At 44.1% G+C, this 6,048-nt stretch overlaps 1 pseudogene; it reads left to right on the forward strand.

The window, feature by feature from the left end:
- The first annotated feature begins 2,942 nt into the window (after nucleotides 1-2,942).
- LOC114007136 (DTW domain-containing protein 2 pseudogene) lies at nucleotides 2,943-3,589 on the forward strand (annotated as a pseudogene).
- Nucleotides 3,590-6,048: the final 2,459 nt, after the last annotated feature.

The raw sequence follows: 6,048 nt of genomic DNA on the forward strand, positions 1-6,048 counted from the left end.
TAAGGGAAGTAGCTCATCTTCAAGAAATGTATTACACCAGACAGCATGTTTCCATGAAGTACAGCAGGAAAGCAACGGAATTCAGACTCCTGTCTTTGTTGAAGAAAAGTAGATAGTCTAACTTTGGACATTTTTTTTTTTTGAGTCTTTGCTGTTGTTGTTGTTGTTGTTGTTGTTGCTATAGGGCACATGCCCTTACCAGAGAGACAGAGAGACAGAAAGCAAGAAATCCCCCGCCCAGGGGGGGATGGCCACGTTGCAACCCCTTCTCCCGCATTCTCGTCTTGGGATCTTGGGCACGCGTGCACACACGCCCAGCGTGATTGTAAGCCACCACGTCCAGGACTCAAACCACACTTGGCTACATGGGAGTCCAGTGACATAGCCATTAGGCCAACTACTGGTCCCGAGCTTTAGAAATGATCAACAAATAGGAAACCTATGCTAATGACCTAAAAGCGTTCCTGGCTAGATATCCAAGCATGAAGAATTGTGGCTGGTTCAGAAAAGGGGAAAAAGCCATCTATTTCTACCACCACCAAAATGAACGTGAATTTGAGGGCAGCCTGTGGCCTGGAGGTTAAAACGGGGGAATCCCATATGTTCAACCACACGGTTGAAATCCTGACTCTGACAGCTTAGGACACACCAAGCACATACGTGTGCATTCCCAGAATCGAGAAAAGAGGAAGAAGAAACTAAACTAAGGGGGAAAGAAGATAGAAAAGAAAGAGAGAGGAGAGAGAGAAATGGAGGTATCGGGATTGTAGGGTGCTTTATCTCGCTCATTCTCTCTCTTTCTCTCTCTTTAGCACCTTCACCAGTGAACAAATTTTGGGAGAGAATTTTGCTATAGGACGTGTGTACTCATCAAAGAGACAGAAAGTGAGAAATCACCCCCCAGGGGAGATGGCCTCGATCCCCCTCTGGGGGGGGGGGGGGCGGGGGGGAGACTCTGGGCATGCACGCACGTATGCCCAGCATGACTTTCAAGCCACCGGTCCAGGATTCTAAATGCGGTCAACCAGGTGGGAGTCCAGCACCTTAACCATTATGACACCTGCTGGTCCCCTGGCACATTGTTTTGAAGAATTATACTGAATCCATCCTTGGTTCAACCAAGAATTTTAATATATGGCAAGCTTCTACATCAGTTCATTCAAATGTGATAAACTTTTATATGTGATTTTAAAATTACACACTTTTTTGTGAATTTGACAGGCACGGGATATTCTCATCTCTGCTCTAAATATTACCTTATGAACGCGTCGGACACCCAACGGGCTTCAGGATCAAATGCGACCAGGGCACTACCCACACAAAATAAAGCTTGCCAAATACTCGGACACGCATCGTCTCAAAGTAAGGATTGCACAATGCCAGTCCAAACATTGATACTTTCTCAATGTCCCTTGAACGGATTGAAAATAGACCTTCGAGGTCTCTAAAAAAATACCGATGATAGATAAAGCCGCACGCTTACTATTACTAGAAGGTCCATCCCCTCGTTTCCAGTGAAGGACCGGTAGTAAGTTTTGATGAATGGAAGACATTAATGATACGATGTACAAATATAATTTCCGAACTTGAAAAAAATGAAAAAAAAACTTTGAAGGTATGAATCACCAGATTCAAGTTTCCATTACTGGGGCTGGCAAGCGGCGTGGTAGATAGGGGTGCTGGATTCCCATATGGCCGACCGTAGTTCGAGTCTCAGACCTGGCGGCTTGCTTTCTCACTTTCCCTCTCTCACTCTCTCTCTCTGTGTCTTTCTGGTCAAAATAAAATAAATAAATAAATAAAACGGAGGAATACATAAACTTAAATAATTCTTTTTTAGTTTCCATTACCATGGTCAATAGCCACATAACAATTCATATTACAAAATGAAAATTTCACCAAGGAAACGGAGACCAGGGGCCTGCAGGAGGCATGTTGGTTAAAGGTGCTGGACTCCCACATGCTCAACCGTGGTTCAAGTCTCAGACCTGGTGGCTTCCTTTCCCACTTTCCCTCTCTCTGTCTCTCTCTCTGTGTCTCTGTCTCTCTCTCTCTCTTTCTCTCTCACTCTCTAGTTGGAAAATACTGACAATAACAAGTCAAGTTAAATAATTCTTTAAGCAAAGAGAAAAGAAATGAAGATCAATAGACCGTCTAATTTTGTCTTTACTGGGAGATGTATTTTTGGTAAGTATATCTGATTTATAAAAAGCAGCCGATGACTTCACCATTCAATATTCTGACTGTATCCTGTAGAAATGGTACCTTAGATGGCTTTAGGCATCATGCAATCACAACAGTTGGCATTCCAGAAAAGTTACCGTTCTGTTTCTGTCTACCGGTTCTCGAATTCTGCTTAGAACACTCATCCGAATTTGAAAGAACTCTTCAGCTGTATGTGTGTGTGCATATATGTATGGATAGAAACTTTTAAAAATAATACCATGGATGGGTGGGAATAGCAACCGGTCTGAGGTTCCTCTCCTGGCTCTGAGCAGAGGGTCTCTGGGTGCACAGCGATGGAGCAGCAGCCAGAGGAGCCGGGGGACGTGCAGCCTGCAGACTCTGGAAAAGACCGGACGGCACAGAGGTGGTGGGCAGCGAGGACTGTACGACCCTGCGGCTCAGCTAAGAACGTAGACAGAACAGCAACTCTGAGAGTAGAAGTCGATGATCGATGCAAATAAAAAAGAAACTCCAGAACAAATCCTAAAAGGAAAGCAAATAGAAGCAAAAATAGAAGGCCTAGAAGATGAGATTGAGGAGGTGAAACTCACTCTTGAAAGAAAGAATATTACATTTTTTAAAAAGAGTATTACATTAGACAGGATGCAACTTTCAAGTGCGCTTAAAGAAAGCCTGGAGAGGCATATCTGCGTGCATGCATGTGTGCGTGCATGCGCGCATAGAGCCCCGCGTGGGGAGGGCGGCTCCTCCGGCACATGGCACCCCCTGGCGGCAGCGAGACCTCAATGCCACCCCCTGACATGTGCCAGCCAAGGAGCCATGGAAAGAGGGACGAACACCCCGGGGCACGAACACCCCAGGACCCAGTCACGCAGCCGCCCAGGGCCTTGAGTCCCAGGACTCCGAACGAAGAGAAGGGGCAGGAGGGCGACAGGGTGATGCAGAGTCAGTGGCTGATGCCCGAGACACAGAGCCGGACAGCACCAGTGCCAACCAGCTTTGGGAGCTGCCTGTGGCCCTGCAGTTGGCCTCAGAAAGTGTGTTCGTGTCCATTTCTCCCCGTGCACCCTGTGCACATCTCAACCCATAAGTACGTGATCCAGCACCCAGCAGAGGAAAACAAAGCGTTGCAGACTGTACCTCTGCTAGCAGCATGCCTCCCCCAGGAGAAATGTAAAAGAACAATTGGCCGTCCCTTCAGTAAAGAAAGAGATCCTGAACTTACAACTATTTACCAGAAGTCTGGTACACTGATATGCTATGCAGGGGCCGAAGCTGCTAATTTGGAAGAATTTCTGTTAGAGTCTCCTGTTTACCCTTCCGCAATGATCATCATTGATGCAGCCAGGCTAAGGACATTTTCTATGAGTGTTCCTTGTTCCAACTTCCTAAACAGATCTAGCCTGGAGCCAAGACAAGCCAATCAGCAGCCATTCATATCAGAGTTCTGAGCGGCCCCAGTCTTCACCGAGAACCTCTGCCCAGCTTCACCCTCCAGCCCCCCAGATCTAGCCAGGAGCCAGAATTTCAACTATTCCTAGTGACCAAGCTAACAGAAATACAAGAGAAGAGAGGCAATGAACTCCAGGAAATGCAGAAGAAAAAAGACGAGTTCCAGGAGGTGAGGAAGTTCTTCAATCGTCTGAAAGAGGAGATACACATCATAAAAAAGAATCCAATGGAATGATTAGAGATGGAGGCTGTGATACACGAAGTAAAAACCTCCCTCAAAAATATCAAAAGCAGATTAGATCATGCAGAAGATCGAATCTCAGATGTAGGAGATAGAACCTCTGACCTAGAAAAATTGACTAAAAAGACTGAGAACGTAACCCCCCAGAATGAGAATAACATACGATAATACTAGATGCTAATACTAGATATCCTTAAATGCCCAGACATTTGGATCATCAGTACCCCAGAAGATGAAGAAACTCATAAGGGCATGGAAAATCTACTCCACGAATATCCTGGAAGAAAACTTTCCAAACCTAGAGAGGCATTCAGATATCAAGACCCAAAAAATACAAAGGAACCCACATAGGATCAACCTGAGAAGATCTTCCCGAGGCACCTCATAGCCAGGTTGACTAAAACCACAGACAGAGACAAGACACTCACATGGGCAAGAGAGTAACGTCAAGTTCCTCTCAAAGGAAAAAAAAAAGACAAAAATAGTCTCAGATAAATAAAGCCTTAAAGAATTTACCAACACCATACCGGCCCTCCAAAAAGTGCTGAAGGGAGTGCTAGACTAGGAAAACTGAAGTCAGACACACAGAAATAAGAGGACAAGAGACAACTAAGAGGATGGCCAGCACGGTGGTAGGGACAGGTCAAGAGCTGAATGTCAACTTCTAGAGTTTAAGTGGAAAGATCAGACCACCTTAACACTGCAAATGCAACAAGAGAATGAGTAAAGACATGAGACTGAACTAGTGAAAGAGAATCATTGGACTTGAGAATAAAACATGACTGATTTTCTTAGATGCTTTAATTTCCACATTTAAGGATTTTTGTCTTAAACTGTTGATAGGTTTATCCACCTACTATTTGAACTGAATCCTAACCATTTTCCTGGCTTTAAGTTTTAAGCAGATTTCTTGTAACAATATTTTATTTTGATCTTTTAAAACGAAAAATTTTCTTAAAGTTAAAAAATGCATTAAAAATACCTATTAATACCTGTTTAATGACTGCAGTAAGCTATATAATCCTGGCTAGGCGACACTTTATAGTATATTTCCTTTTCTCACTGAGGTTGACGCCTGAATTCAGACATGTGTTCACAGATATGTACAAATCAGCTGTGCTTACTACTGAAAGTTTTTAAATTAAAATCTCTAGTGAATTGATAGAATGAAAAAAAAAAAGAAAAAAGGCATGGGAAACAACTGTAGTTACCAGAGACAGTGTGGGAAGAGAGGGTAGAATTAGTAGAGGATGAGGGCTAGGGAATCAAGGGGGGGAAGCAAAATGCATAAGAAACAAAATTAAAAATGATTTGTTGATGATAACGTGTATGGTCATTTCCTTGGTTGAGTCCACACACAATGTGTTTGGGATGGAAATCCTCATTCTATACACCGTATTGATGTACAGTAAATAAATACATTTTAAAAACACCAAAAAAAAAAAAAAAAACTGGATGGAACAAGTGTTAAAGTTAAACAAATTAATAAGGAAATCCACAAGGAATCATGGTCCTTAAGCGAGCTGGACACCCACATGGCTGACCACAGTTCTGGTCTCCAACCTGGCGGCTTGCTTTCTCACTTTCTCTCTTTCTTGCTCCCACTTTGGTCAAATGAAAATCAATCAATCAATCAAGTCAAATCAAATAACTATTTCTTTTAAAGAGGAAAAACCGCTTACTATTAGAATGAAGAGATTTTGGGGCCAGCAGGTGGCATAATGGTTACCTTGTCAGACTCATGTAGTCAACTCTTTGACGCAGAAGCTGAAAACTCATAGGGTGCTTCTGTGTGTGAGCCCAAAATCCCAAGAGGAGAACAGAGAAGGGATTGTGGCATGGCCATGCACCCAGTTGGTGATTTCTGGCTCTCTCCAGCGAGAGCAGGCGCGCTTTAGCAAAACATCTCTCTCAGAAAGAGAGAGAGAGAAGACCAGCAGTTAGCGTAATGGCTATGTCGCTGGACTCCCACGTATTCAACCAGGGTTGGTGTCCCGAATCCAGTGGCTTAAAACTCACGCTGGGCGCATGTGCGTGCATGCCCAAGATCCTGAGAGGAGAATGGAGGAGAAGGGATTGCAGCGTGGCCATCCTCCCTGGGGGGTGATTTCTTGCTTTCTGTCTCTCTTTCTCTCTCTGTCTGGCGAGCACACGCGCACTATAGCAAA

Source organism: Tupaia chinensis, unplaced genomic scaffold (genome assembly GCF_000334495.1).
Source record: "Tupaia chinensis unplaced genomic scaffold, TupChi_1.0 Scaffold000128_1, whole genome shotgun sequence".
Lineage (NCBI taxonomy): Eukaryota > Metazoa > Chordata > Mammalia > Scandentia > Tupaiidae > Tupaia > Tupaia belangeri.